Raw genomic sequence first — 14,353 nt, forward strand, 5'->3', positions numbered from 1 at the left:
GCTGATTGGGGAAGTTTCTGGAGGGCGTTTGGGGGGAGGAGGGAGAGAGCTTTCTCAAGGTATAAGAAAGTTTGCAGAGGCGTATTTCGGGGCAGCCAGTCTTCCAGAAATTATTCTGCTGGCTGTCACTGTGCACAGAGAATAAACTGCTTTCCTCCAAAGAAGGATCTTTCCTGGTGCTTTCTTTTGCTCTCTCTCTGGATCTGAGGACGCGGGCCAACGATTCCCTGGCATGGACTAGGCTCAGCCTACAATACAACATGAAGTTTTATTTAATGCAATATATAGTCTATGAATCTATCACATATATTCAGAATTCTGGAAAATGAGCTTATTGTCATTTGTTTCTTCAAAGTGTATTTAACCTACATTTCTACAAAAGCCTCCAAGAAGATCTTTCAAATGCTCATTTTCTGCTCACAGGCTTGAAACCTAAAAAGCACAGCACTAAATGAAACAGGGATGAGGAGGGCAGAGGTCTTTAAGTGGCTCATCCATGTTTTTCTTACAAATGTGAGGCTGTTTCCTAGGATTTGTTGATCCCAACCTCTATTCACTGTGAATTTCTTCTTCTTCTGTGCTTTTGCTATGGAATTTATCTCCAGCCACGGGGCAATTTTTTAATGCTTCCAACTTGTATTCCACTCGAAACATGAAACAACTCTGAATGTGCATGTATGATCTTTGTAATCAGTATCAACGTCTGAATTACTGCAAAGCCTTGAAGGTTGTTCTTCCTCTGTTTCTGGAATGTAAAATGTCCTCTGACTTCTTCTTTCCCATTAAACTTAGTTTCAGCATAGAACCTGTTCTCTGTGGGTTTCTTTCATGTTTTCTCCTCACTCCAACATCAACACCCACATTTTTTCCTTGCACTGATCCAGAACACTGGGCTAACTGTTACATCTGTGTATGTCTATTATTGTCCTCAGACCAAAATCGCAGCATAGATTAGACACACTATGATACAACTTTCAGCAGTCATGGCTTCCCTCCCTGTTTTGAGCACCCTTAAAACAGTACAGCTTATGGAATACTGTACTGCTGTATTCTACAAAAGCAGAAAAGTCTGTTGCAAGAACCGTTCCATGCCCATTAAGTGTGGGATGTCTTTGCCTGGTGACCCACAGACTGCATCAGAATACTGGGCAAAGTTTTCCCAGTATCTTGTCTGTGTGATGTGGCTGATGGGAAAAGCTGTCCCATAAGCAAAGAGGAGCCGAAAGCCTGCATCAGGCTGCTTCCCCTGGAACTCAGAGCTACCAACACAAAGTAGGATTAAAGCCGCATAATGGAACTGGGAATTGGACAGTACCAATGCAGAGCCTGTGGGGAAATAAACTCCATACTATGTACCATAAGCATATCTCTTCTTTGGAAAGCAGAAAACAACCCATGGCCTATTTAAAGGACAATAACTTCATAATCGGAAAATATTTTTAGCTCTAGCTGGGGGAAAAGAAACGGGTATTCCAAAATTGAGACAAAGTGGATTTATTCATCTTCTTGATCAACGTAGCTCGCTCATGAAAATGTGAATTAATCACCTCTGCTCATCTGCAGGCAGAATACATCACTGGATATGAGGAAAGGGAGATATGCTGCCGGAACAGAAATATCTCTCGTGTTCTGCAATTATGTCATCAGGGGACCTCAAGCAGTCCTGTTGTCTCTCTATGTCCATAATTATTTGCCTGACCACGGATCTTGCTTGATCCAATCCCAAATTTAAGATGGCTTGAGGAGCACGGCCCAATTTCTGCAGAGAGTTCAGGGCCACTATCTGCCAGCCAGACTGGAACCGATCACAAAGAATCAGTGGAGCTGTACACTGGGGGGGGGGGGCAATTTCAGTGTCAACCAGCGTTTCTCCAGGAGGCATGCATATGATACATGCTGACAAAATATTAAATCAGTTTCATTGCCAGCATTCTCAATGTTGTGACCATGTATACCTCTGTATTTTTCATTTGGGGAAAATGACCCTATTGTGAATGGAAGCTTTCGTGCAACCTTTACAAAATAACATAGGATAAAAGAGAAATAAATGATTATGAAATAGATGCTGATATAGGGAAGGGATAGGTGTTACAGCTACTTAGGAGCCTTGAGGTACTGAGTCATTCCTGAAGAACCAAAATTGCCAAGTGTATTCTGGCCAAAATCATTACACATTCATATTATCTGTGGGGATTTCATGTGCTATTTTGAAAAAGGTTTGATTTTCAATTGCAGTTGTGGTTCAGCTTGAGATGGAGGCAGCAGCTCATTTTGGAAATTCACTCTGTTCCTGCTAATTGGTTTGTGACGTTGCTCTTTCATGCTTGGTGTATTGTTGCTTTCATCAGCATTGGTTCTGGGTCGCAGTAATTGATGCATCATTTCAGATTTTGGCATGTTTGGTGAATGCCATCTCAGCTCTATTCTGATCCATGTTTGTATATTGTGCAAACATGATTGGCGTCTCTCCTTCAGGTGAGAGCAGGGACACAGCCACTAGTTGTTATTGGGGAAAAGAAGCAATGGGTTTATCCGACTCCCGTCTCTCTCTGTTGGATGTGAGGATGGGTACAGAAATTGACTGAAAGTCTTCTCTTGCAATTTTGTATGAAAGAATACACAAAGAATTTAATTTTCAAGTTCTCATTCGCAAGCTCATTTTGACATATTTCCATGCCGTAAGTCATGTAGTGTTCTGTTATTATTTTTTGTAGGTATTTGTCATTCCCCACCACCACCGCCACTCACAATGAAGCCTCATGAAGGTGAAAAGGACATATTTATTAATAAAACCAACAAAAGTTCTGCAAACCACAATGATCAAATTCAGAAATTACTAGTTTTGGCAGGCTAGCAAACAGCCAGAGTTCTATGTGAGTTTCTAGCCAAATTTTCTCCCTGAAATTGCACTGGAACACCCTTCATGAGCCCAACCAGAAAGATCAAGGGAAGATCAGGAAGTGGAGCATCAGGCAAAAAGACACAGAGAATGCACTCAGGTAGAAAGACAAACTTCAGAACAGACCCCCAATCAGGATTGAATCCTGCACTCCCCAGACAGAAAGGGGAAGATAATATTGAGCTAGATGGACCAATGGCCAGACTGCACCAGGAAGCTCCCTTTGAGGCTGATGTCCCCCAAATTCAATTTAGAGGGCTTTGTTTAAAGCAAACATAGCAAACATATGTAGGGATTAGGGACACGGGTGGTGCTGTGGGTTAAACCACAGAGCCTAGGATGTGCTGATCATTAAGTCGGCGGTTCGAATCCCCGCAAAGGGGTGAGCTCCTGTTGCTCAGTCCCTGCTCCTGCCAACCTAGCAGTTCAAAAGCATGTCAAAGTGCAAGTAGATACCATATTTTTCGCTCTATAAGACGCACCAGACCACAGGACACACCTAGTTTTTGGAGGAGGAAAACAAGAAAAATAATATTCTGAATCTCGAAAGCCAGAACAGCAAGAGGGATCGCTACGCAGTGAAAGCAGCAATCCCTCTTGCTGTTCTGGCTTCTGTGATAGCTGCACAGCCTGCATTCACTCCATAAGACGAACACACATTTCCCCTCACTTTTTAGGAGTGAAAAAGTGAGTCTTATAGAGCAAAAAATACGGTAAATAGGTACCGCTCTGCAGGAAGGTAAATGGTGTTTCCGTGCGCAGCTCTGGTTTGCCAGAAGAGGCTTAGTCATGCTGGCCACATGACCCGGAAGCTGTACGTCGGCTCCCTCGGCCAATAAAGCGAGATGAGCACCACAACCCCAGAGTCAGCCACGACTGGACCTCAATGGTCAGGGGTCCCTTTACCTTTACCTTATGAAGGGATTATAAAGGAAGTTTTAAAAGTCTTCTATAAAACAAATAAGGCTGCCCGAGACTGGAAAGATGAGGATTATACATATCTCTAGAATTCAGTAGACAGAGGGCTTGTAGCTTTTAAGGTAATAGTTTCCTTATGAAGGGAGGCAGGACACTAATTTTTTAAAGTGCATTACATAACCACAGGAGTAAGTAGGAGGATAATGAAAGGGGAATGGAATTGGATAAAACACATGTTAATGAATACAGGGCGGTTCAGGAATGGCTGGATGAAGTCCACATCCAACAATTAGTCAGGGAAGGTAGGACACCTGAAGACAGTTTTCGTCTACAAGGGAGGGACTTGCAGACTTGGAATCGAATAAAAGGACTTGCTGCTCACGATTCTTACAAGAGCTCCTCTCCCCTTCACCTGAGTACTTCACTTGAGACCTTGGTAAGTGAGAGAACTTCATGCCTTTTGCTGCCTCTTCCTTTCCGAACTTCACTCTCTCTGTCTCCTTCTTTGAAGCTTGACTTGCTCCTCTTTGCTCATTTTCTTTGTCATTTCCTAGGGCTCTTTGGAGAATTAGATATGCTGGACTACAACTCCCATCATTCCTGGCCCTTGGCTGTGCCAGCTGGGTGTTGGAGTCCAACAGCATCTGGAGGGCCAAAGATGCCCCCCCATCCTGGTCCACATGGACTGGTCGTGGTTGTCCCGGGATTCAGGCAGGGCCCTTTCCCTGGCCCACCTTGAGATGCCAGAGATTCAACATGAAGTTTTATTTAATGCAATATATAGTCTATGAATCTATCATATATTCAGAATTCTGGAAGATGAGCTTATTGTCATTTGTTTATTCGAAGTGCATTTAACCTTCATTTCTACAAAAGGCTCCAATAAGATCTTTCAAATGCTCAATTTCTGCTCATAGGCTTGAAATCTAAAAAACACAGCACTAAAGGAAACGGGGATGAGGAGGGCAGAGGTCTTTAAGAGTCGATATACATGCCTTTGCCCAAAAACCTAATCCTTGTCCCATGGATGACAGAACATATGTGTTTTCTGTTGCTGGAGAAATGGGGGTCACAACTAAAGTGAGAAAAGCTGAGTGGAGGCACCACCAAAAGGCCACCCCAACAACACTATTGCTGGCTTGTTTTTTATGACCATTTTTTTTATTGACTTGCAGATTATGCTATCATGTTGTTCTGCACTGCATACCACTATCTCTTCCTCTTGTTATTCATGGGTACTGATGGTTGTTGTTCTTACCATTATTATTCAAATTGGAGGGATGAAACATGAATAAATTGGATTAATGTCTTGCTTATCATTTTAGATCCAGCTGCATCACTCCAAAATGGCTGCTGTCCCTGCTGATTTAATGAATCTGATACCACCAACTGCTGCAATCACGCTCCGCTGTCCAATTTTTTACAGGGTGAATAGGCTTTCTGGAGAGATGATAGGGAACGGGTACCCATTGTTAGAATGAATATAAATAGATTTTAAAAAAAGAAAGCACCAAGGGGGGGGGAATGCTCAAATAAAAATGTAGCAAAAAAAATATTAAAAAATGCTGCTGCCAGTGTTGATTTAATGAATCAGATGCTACTAACTGGGGTAATTGTCATCCAAGTTCCATTTGTTGTGATTCTCTTGGAGCCAATACTCTCTGCCAATTAGACATTATTCATGCTATTAAAGGGAGCACTCAGAGCAGCAGAATGCCCAGACTGGCAATTGACAAACGTGGCATGGCTTGTTTTACGCTTGATGATCTCATGGGTCTAAGTGCCAGAAATGCCAAGCGTCCTGTTTGCAGGATGCCCAGATGCCTGGCTCATCCATGTTTTTCTTACAAATGTGAGGCTGTTTCCTAGGATGTGTTGATCCCAACCTCTATTCACTGTGAATTTCTTCTTCTTCTGTGCTTTTGCTATGGAATTTATCTCCAGCCACGGGGCAATTTTTTAATGCTTCCAACTTGTATTCCACTCGAAACATGAAACAACTCTGAATGTGCATGTATGATCTTTGTAATCAGTATCAACGTCTGAATTACTGCAAAGCCTTGAAGGTTGTTCTTCCTCTGTTTCTGGAATGTAAAATGTCCTCTGACTTCTTCTTTCCCATTAAACTTAGTTTCAGCATAGAACCTGTTCTCTGTGGGTTTCTTTCATGTTTTCTCCTCACTCCAACATCAACACCCACATTTTTCCTTGCACTAATCCAGAACACTGAGCTAACTGTTACATCTGTGTATGTCTATTATTGTCCTCAGACCAAAATCGCAGCATAGATTAGACACACTATGATACAACTTTCAGCAGTCATGGCTTCCCTCCCTGTTTTGAGCACCCTTAAAACAGTACAGCTTATGGAATACTGTACTGCTGTATTCTACAAAAGCAGAAAAGTCTGTTGCAAGAACCGTTCCATGCCCATTAAGTGTGGGATGTCTTTGCCTGGTGACCCACAGACTGCATCAGAATACTGGGCAAAGTTTTCCCAGTGTCTTGTCTGTGTGATGTGGCTGATGGGAAAAGCTGTCCCATAAGCAAAGAGGAGCCGAAAGCCTGCATCAGACTGCTTCCCCCGGAGCTCAGAGCTATTTTGCTTTGAGAGCTTCCTACCCGGACACTGGTAGGACACTGGGGTTAGTGTCCTCACTGAGCAATTTTGGGTTGCTGGTTGACAGGGCTGGAAATTACTATTATTTTGCTCAACCTGATTGGCACTTGGTTGGGGTTTCTTTCACCTTTCCCTCAGTGAAATTATGACCTTCCTTGTTAGGCGGAAGAACGTTTTTGTATGAGGGCAGAAAAGGCATTGGAAACTATTAGCACACTATTGGGGGGGCATTAGCATCCTGAGGGGAGGATTGATTAAGACACCCCCAAGCTTGGGTTGAGTATCTGCCTGGTTGGAACTTCCCCATTGAGAACTTCCTTACTTGGTTTACCCCATGGCATGGTTCAACGCTGGCTGACTTCATGGGGAGGTTGAAAACCCAGCAGATCTCTTCCCTCAACGTGGGGCTTGTGGAATGATGAACTGATCCTGGTGTAGCAAAATCAACATTTGAGGCTGAAGGAAATCTCCATGCGGCAATGAGAAAACAAAGGGTGTTTATTGCTAGCAATAATGGCTCAGTGGCATCACTCTCCACAAGCTGAGCAAGCCCCAAAGGGTGGCGCCCTCTTAATATACATTGCTGTTATCTATTAAAGCAATACATATGCATAAACTTCCTCCAATCTAAAGTTACGACACAATACTCATTATACCATGTATGGTCTTTCCTTCATTACATATTCATTAGGCAAGGAAACAAAGGACTCTTTCTCTAAGCAGCCCCCTCTGCACGTGATCTCTTTGCATTCCTTTCTACCTGAGGGGGTTAGGACATTTGGTCAGAGCACATCCCAACCTTGGGAGTAAGCTGCTCCTAGCACAAGATTAGGCACAAGGTCTCTAGCCTGGCTAGTTGGCTGAGCTTATAGGTCTCTATGTACATCACTGGGACCCACGGCCATGCCAACCCTTTAGCTACCTGCTGCTCTCAATAGAGATTGGGCCTGATTATAACCCATCACCTTTGTACAGCCTGATTATCAGGGGCGTCTTGCCCATAGAAGCTAGTGGCGCGGGGCGCCATGTTCTGGAGGGCGCCAGGGAAGAGGCGGAGGCTGGATGCAGTGCCTCTCAGTATCAGCTCACCGCCCTCACCCACCTCCGCCATGCTGCGCCGAAGAGCACCATGCCCGGAGTCTCCGTCTGCAATGGCCACCGTGGCACAAAGCAGTCAGCTGAGCCGGGAGGCGGCGTGTCCAGCCTCCGCCTCTTCCCCACTGGAGGAGCCACCCTCCAGCCACTGCCTGCCTCCTCCAGCCCCGCTGGCAGTGCCATCCTCCCTAAAAAAAGGTGGACAACTCTAGGAAACTGGGGGGGGGGGCTGGAGGGAGCTTTGCACGACTGCACCGGATATGCTTAAGACGGCCCTGCTGATTATTTTGCTGCTCTCATGGGTCACATAATGCGTCTACTTGGGCAAATGTGGCCTCAGAGTTAGCCATCGTGATAGTCTAATGATTTTAAGTTGCCCTTCATTGACAACACTCTCTACACCAATTTTCTGCTTACATTCCAATCAAGCAATGCTGGAGCAGGCTTCTTGCTTCATAAAGTGTTGTTTTATTTTTAGTTAAAAGTTGCACAACCAGTGCCTCAACCATATGGCTCCTGTCATATTTCTGCGAGTCTTGGTTTAGGCATGTCCTCATTACCTCTGTGTTGGATTCAGGATTAACTTTTGGAAAATTGCAAGAGAGAGGTGGGGAAAGCAGGATTACACTGAAAGCCCACAAAACGACTTCTGCCTGAACTGAACATCTCTTTCATCCCTAAAATGCATGGCTCAGTGCAGAATGGCCTTTGTGAAAGCTAGTTTGCACAGTGTCCAATTACCAAATCCAGGATATCCCGTGTTAAATGCACAGCAGCATAAATTCAAAGGCTAATCATTCACTTAATGACTGCCTCTAGTTCCACCTCCGTTCATCAGCTGCTTGTGAATATCTCTCACTTCTGACTTAAAAGAATCTTCCTGCCTCATTTACTGTGAGAAACAAAAATCTTACATTGTGGTTTTACCAATATTGCTGATTTGATCTGATTTGAATCCTTACCTGTCGTTTGCTATAAGGTCCCATGGTGGGTTATTACAATAAAATATACAATTACATAAAAATAAAACTGATACAACCATAAAATGAGAAAAGGGTAAGAACTGTAGCACCCTGCTTGTGGTTAACGCTTAGCTGGAATGAAATATTCAACGCAGCAATAGAGAAATTAAAATAATTTATTTGTCAGACAAATAAATGAGAGACACAGTGGTATATGGATACCAAAGCTCTGCCCACTCCAGCCCTGATGGCCAGCACTTATATTTCCTCAGCCCAGCCCCCTTGCTCCTCCTTTGGCTGCCTCTGTCCTATCAGCCTGGTTGAAATTCCTATTGGCTGTTTGCTAGAACCAATCATAAAAGATACACCCATTTCCTATTACCTTTTATGGGAGACAAAGAGCTATATTTCCTTCTATCCATAAATGGCAGACAAGTAGCCATATATCTTACATTTGCCTCGACCAGGCACCTTAATTATCAGATCATCTTTGCCCTATTGCCCTATTACCCTATTCACTCCAGAACAGATGGCTAATGGTTTTAATTTTTATCTTAAACAGAGATCTTGGGTTCACCTTCTCACACACCATCAATGAAACAAGAATCTAACATAAGAATCTAACATTTCTTACTTTCTAAATCCTTTGCATAATTACATTTAAGCTAATATATTTCATACATTAACATAGATAGATTTTTAGAAGGAAAGGCCTTTTCAGAGTAAAGAGGAAACACCTTCAAAAGCAACCTCTTAGATCTACACCACCCTTTCAAGCCAGCTGCTGTTCCTTTTAGCTCTTGCCCTTTAACCTTAGGAAAATATGGCTCAAGTCTTAATGGGAGGTACATGGTATATTATCTGTTAAACAATAAATTTCACTATTTACCAACTCTTAATTGTGTCTTTGCAGCTTGATTGTATTCTGTAATTTGTATGGTCAGTATGACCTTTTGCTCCCAGCCTGTAATTACCTTTTACAACCCTAAAGCGCTCGTCTCCTGCTAATGCTACAAATCAGAGGGGCCCTGTTTAGGAAGATAAACATCTGCCAAAGCACCCAGCTGGTTTCTGCCTGGCATGAGAGATACAAACATTTACAAATATATTTTTTAAGCTCATTTTAAAATGCAGGTCTTCATCAGATGCCTCAGAACAATTAAACACAGTTCCATATATAACTCAGTCAAAATATAGTTCCCATGTAGTGCAGACTGGGATAATCATAACCATAATCATAAGAATCATAAGAATTAAACCCTGCCCGTCTGCCTGGGTTGCCCCAGCCACTCTGGGCAGCTTCTAACACATATGCTTAAAAACATATTCCACTTCAAAAGCTTCTTATTGAAAGAGGAAGGCCTTCAATGGTTTAATTAGCAATTTGCTGGGTAGGTGCTAAATGATCAAATAAAACATTCCTAGTCTCTTGACTGACTAATAAGCATAATAAGCCTTTAGAAGGAATTAGCACATTTTGTGCCCCGTAACTGTGTTGGTACAGCCAATAGCCAGGAATGATGGGAGTTGTACTCTGAGAGAAGCCCTACAAGTGCCCTACAAGTGTGGGAAATGTTTCAGTCAGAGCTCATGCCTTAAGAAGCACCAGAGGATGCACACAGGGGAGAAACCTTTCATGAGCCTCAAATGTGGGAGAAGGTTCAATCAGAACTCACATTTGACCAGGCACCAGAAAACCCACACAGTGTGATTTTTTATTTTTTAAAAAACGCTTTTCCGTTGGAAATTCATCTCCATAATTACAGCCACTATAGAATAAGTAAAGCCAGGTATTGTGAAATAGGAAGCCCGTCCCCATCTTCCAAAGGAACTTTTGTCCATCACTCTTATTGGAGGAATATCATCAGGGAAATAATATATTGGATATAATTGCCAGTTTTCTTCTAAAATGTCCTTTCCCCCATCTGGCTCCTACTCTCCATCCACTTCTTAACAGGATTCTAGTATCTTCTCCAGACGATATTCTATTACGTGTTCTTTCCATTTTACTCGTTTTAAAATGTCATCCCATTGTCAACACCTTCAGACAGGTCAGCTCTTGGGTTTTCCCGTGGATTTTGAGACTTGCTCTCGGTGGCCTCTGGTTTCTGAATGGTTTTTACCAAATTCTTGGAAGCTGTGATAGGTGGCTGAGGAAGAGAGAGAGAGAGAGAGAGAATGAGACGATAACCTAATACCAATACTCTGTAGTGATGCAGGCGCCTACCTTTTTCTCTAATTGCTTCTGTTTTATATATTCAATATTCCACTCTATTTCCTGATTTATTACCACTGAAAAAGCCACTTCCGAACTGGTGAGGAGGTGGGGTTGCGGGCCCACACCCTCCCCACAAACGTGGGGGCTGGCTTCCAGCCCCCGCGAGATTGAGGGAATCCTCGGGCGCGTCAGCTCCCTGCATAGCCAATCAGCTGGTCAGGGAGGCGTGGCCCGGGCTATTTATGCCTGGCGCGCCCGAGGTCCACCCTCTCTTGCCTCTACATCTGATCAGGTTTCCCACCCTACTCACCCTTTAGTTGCTCCTCTGACCTTGCTATGGACTTCGTTTGGTCACCGTCAAGGGGCCTGGTCAGGATTTTTTTCACTTGGTGAATTGGCACCTGCCATTTGGTCTTTTTCGTCTACCTCGTAGCAAATCGTCATAATTCCTCAGCATTGGCAGTTAGGCATTGGTAGGGGTATTGTTATGCAAATGAGGGGGAAGGAAGTGCCATCACCTTCCCCCAAAGCAAAGGGTAGTCCGGTAAAGGATTCCGGGGGGCGTTGCCCTGTCCGAAGCCTATGGAGGTGTGGGCCTAAGGCACGCCCCCGAGTGGTGACCCTGGGGGAGATCCTAGTTGATGTACATCAGCAGGACTCCCCCTACTGGTGGTTAACCCTCATCGGGCTTCATGCAATCGGGCTGAAGCCGGTTAGCTGACAGGACCAATGCCTAAGCCAATACCGCTCAATTTCTGCAATCAATAAAGTTGTGGCCATTTTCCGCCCATTAACCTTATATACCGTGTCCCGTGTCTTTATTTCTCATGGGGGGAGGGGGACTTGCCACGCAATTGTGTAATATCTTAACGTCCTGTTTCACTGTCTCTTTTTTAGGGGGATTTGTTAATTCTTTTTCTTTTTATGTGTTTTCTCACTCTTTTTGAAGTTGAAGTTAAATCCTTCGAAGACAGAGGTCCTCTGGCTGGGACGGGACGATATGGGATTGAGGGGGCAACTCCCATCTCTTGCGGGGGTGCAATTAGTGCCAGCACCGTCCGTTAAGAGTTTGGGTGTAATCTTCGATACCTCCCTCTCCATGGAGGCGCAGATTGCAGCTATAACAAAGGCGGCATTTTTTCATCTCCGCCAAGCTAAGCAGTTGGCTCCTTACCTCTCTCGCCCTGACCTAGCCACTGTGATCCACGCAACGGTCACCTCCAGACTGGATTATTGTAACTCGCTCTACGTGGGGCTGCCCCTGAGACTGACCCAGAAACTCCAGCGGGTGCAGAATGCCGCAGCGAGACTCCTTACGGGGTCTTCGCTGCGGGATCACATTCATCCGGTGCTATACCAGCTGCACTGGCTCCCGGTGGAGTACAGGATCAGGTTTAAGGTGCTGGTTTTAACCTTCAAAGCCCTATACGGCCTAGGACCCTCGTATCTACGGGACCGCCTCTCCTGGTATGCCCCACAGAGGAACTTACGGTCTTCAAATAAAAACATCTTGAAGGTCCCAGGCCTCAGAGAGGTTAGGCTGGCCTCAACTAGAGCCAGGGCTTTTTCGGCTGCGGCTCCAACCTGGTGGAACGCTCTGTCACAAGAGACAAGGGCCCTCCAGGACTTGACATCTTCCCGCAGGGCCTGCAAGACAGAGCTGTTCCACCAGGCCTTTGGTCAGGGCGCAGCCTGACTCCCTCCTTTGGCAATCTTTACAATACTTTAGTTTATGGTTGCCATCAATTTTGATTTTAATTAATTCTTTGATGTTTTTATAATGTTGCACTATTTTAGTGTTGTTAGCCGCCCTGAGCCCGGCTTCGGCTGGGGAGGGCGGGATATAAATAAAATTTATTATTTATTATTATTATTCTTTCCTTACCTCTGTTATTTATGTGGATGTCAAGGGCCATCTATCATGGATACTTGAATTGAGTTTTCTGCATTGCAGGGGGTTGGACTAATGTCCCTCTTTTTTCAGAACTGCCTTTCCACAATGTCATCTATAAACATAATCAAATTCTATGATTCTAAGTGTTTCTCTCCTTTTTTTCAGATTAACAGCTGCCGTTCAAGATGCCATCTATGAACATGGGTATATCCATCCAGCTACGTCCCATTCCTGTTCCTGTTCCTTTTCCTTTTCCTGTTCCTGGTCAAATTACTACAATGTCTAAAATATACAGAGGCTCTTTCGGTAGAATAGCCAACATCAACTTTATGTGAATAAATTCAGGGTTCACTGCATCTTGCCTGAAATACAACTAGCGCTCTACCCCTCTGGTGAGAGAAGGATTAACTTATTCCTCTTTTGAATCTGAACATGATCCCCAGAGGAAAGGGGGGAAATGGTCCCTGAATTGCATGTGTTGGATGAATGGCTGGTGATTGTATGGGCTCAGGTGTCAGAAATGCTGGGTCTTCCCTTCTAGACAAGCCCAAATGGACTGGATCAAGGATCTCTTAGCATCTCTGACACTCAGATCTACACCTCTCTGCTCAGTGCATCTTTCTGTTTTCCTCCCTTTTCTCTTGGATATGACCTTTTTCTCCCCTTGTACCTAATGTACTTTGACCAAAATTTGTGGGACACCAAAGTGTGAATGACATACACTTGTCATTCATTGATGGATCTCTGAATATGATGTTTCCAGATTCCCAAGAAGCTCTGTTTTTCTCTGTATCCCTTTGATTAAATCACAGCAGGCAACCTTAAAACAGTCTTTTAATTATTTTACACTTCAATGCATTGTTTGTTTTATTATTAATATTATTATTATTTAGAATTTATATATTGCCTTATACCAGCAGGTCTCAAGGCTGTTCACAGAACAAAATCAAAAATAAAACCACAAAATATATAAACAAGATAAAAGCAACAACCAAATAACCCCTCCCAACCCACCCCCACACATTTTTAAAGGGCATAGGATGTCAATCAAATCAACCAAATGCTCCATTAAAATGGAACATTTTTGGCTGGCGCCTAAAAGTATATAATGACGGCACCAGGTGAACTTTCCTGGGGAGAGCATTCCACAGATGGGGAGCCACCACAGAGAAGGCCCCGTTCTCGAGTTGCCACCCTCCAGACCTCTCAATCTCCCACCCATCGGGTCTAGGGAACCACCCACTAACCGTGTCTCAGTCTTATCTGGACATCATACAAGGCAACCAAAGCAGTTTCTGTGCCAAAACTGTTCCTAATCCTCTATTGAAATGGATCCAGAAAAGCAGTTTATTCCGAAAGCGCCTTGTTCTGGTCTGCGACCACTCGCTCCAGAACCTTGCTCAGGAAAGGAAGATTAGCAACTGGCCCATAGTTAGTTAGGTTTTCCAAATCCAGGGCAGGTTTCTTAAGGAGTGGTTTTACCACTGCCTCCTTCAAACAGGCAGGGACCACAATTGCTTAACTTATACATTATGTCATGCAACTGTCCTCCCACTACAATAAATCTCACCTATCTGTATCACCATTGGTTGTGGTTCCATTATGTTTCCTTTTATTAGACTTGTAGTCATTCATAGAACCATGGAAGTGTAGAGATAGAAGGGACCTTGGGGGTCATCTAGGAGAAGGACTGTCCACCACATTGCAAAGCAGTGCAGTCTACTGTTCAAAATCTCTTAGAGACTCG

The 14,353-nt window shown here is 43.9% G+C and overlaps 2 long non-coding RNA genes across 2 annotated transcripts in view; one reads left to right on the forward strand and one right to left on the reverse strand.

Annotated features, from left to right (window-relative positions):
* Positions 1-10,031: 10,031 nt before the first annotated feature.
* LOC308465143 lies at positions 10,032-13,433 on the forward strand. Its single transcript, XR_013980278.1, has 2 exons — positions 10,032-10,545; positions 12,772-13,433. It is a non-coding gene; the product is annotated as an uncharacterized lncRNA (long non-coding RNA).
* A 457-nt stretch (positions 13,434-13,890) lies between these two features.
* Positions 13,891-14,353, reverse strand: part of LOC308465213 — a 266,569-nt gene continuing 266,106 nt past the window's right edge. Inside the window, exon 3 of the long non-coding RNA XR_013980358.1 lies at positions 13,891-13,912. This is a non-coding gene — a long non-coding RNA (uncharacterized lncRNA). The remainder of the gene's footprint in view (positions 13,913-14,353) is intronic.

The sequence above is a fragment of the Podarcis pityusensis genome (genome assembly GCF_964106645.2).
Source record: "Podarcis pityusensis genome assembly, chromosome: 16".
Taxonomy (NCBI): Eukaryota; Metazoa; Chordata; class Lepidosauria; order Squamata; family Lacertidae; genus Podarcis; species Podarcis pityusensis.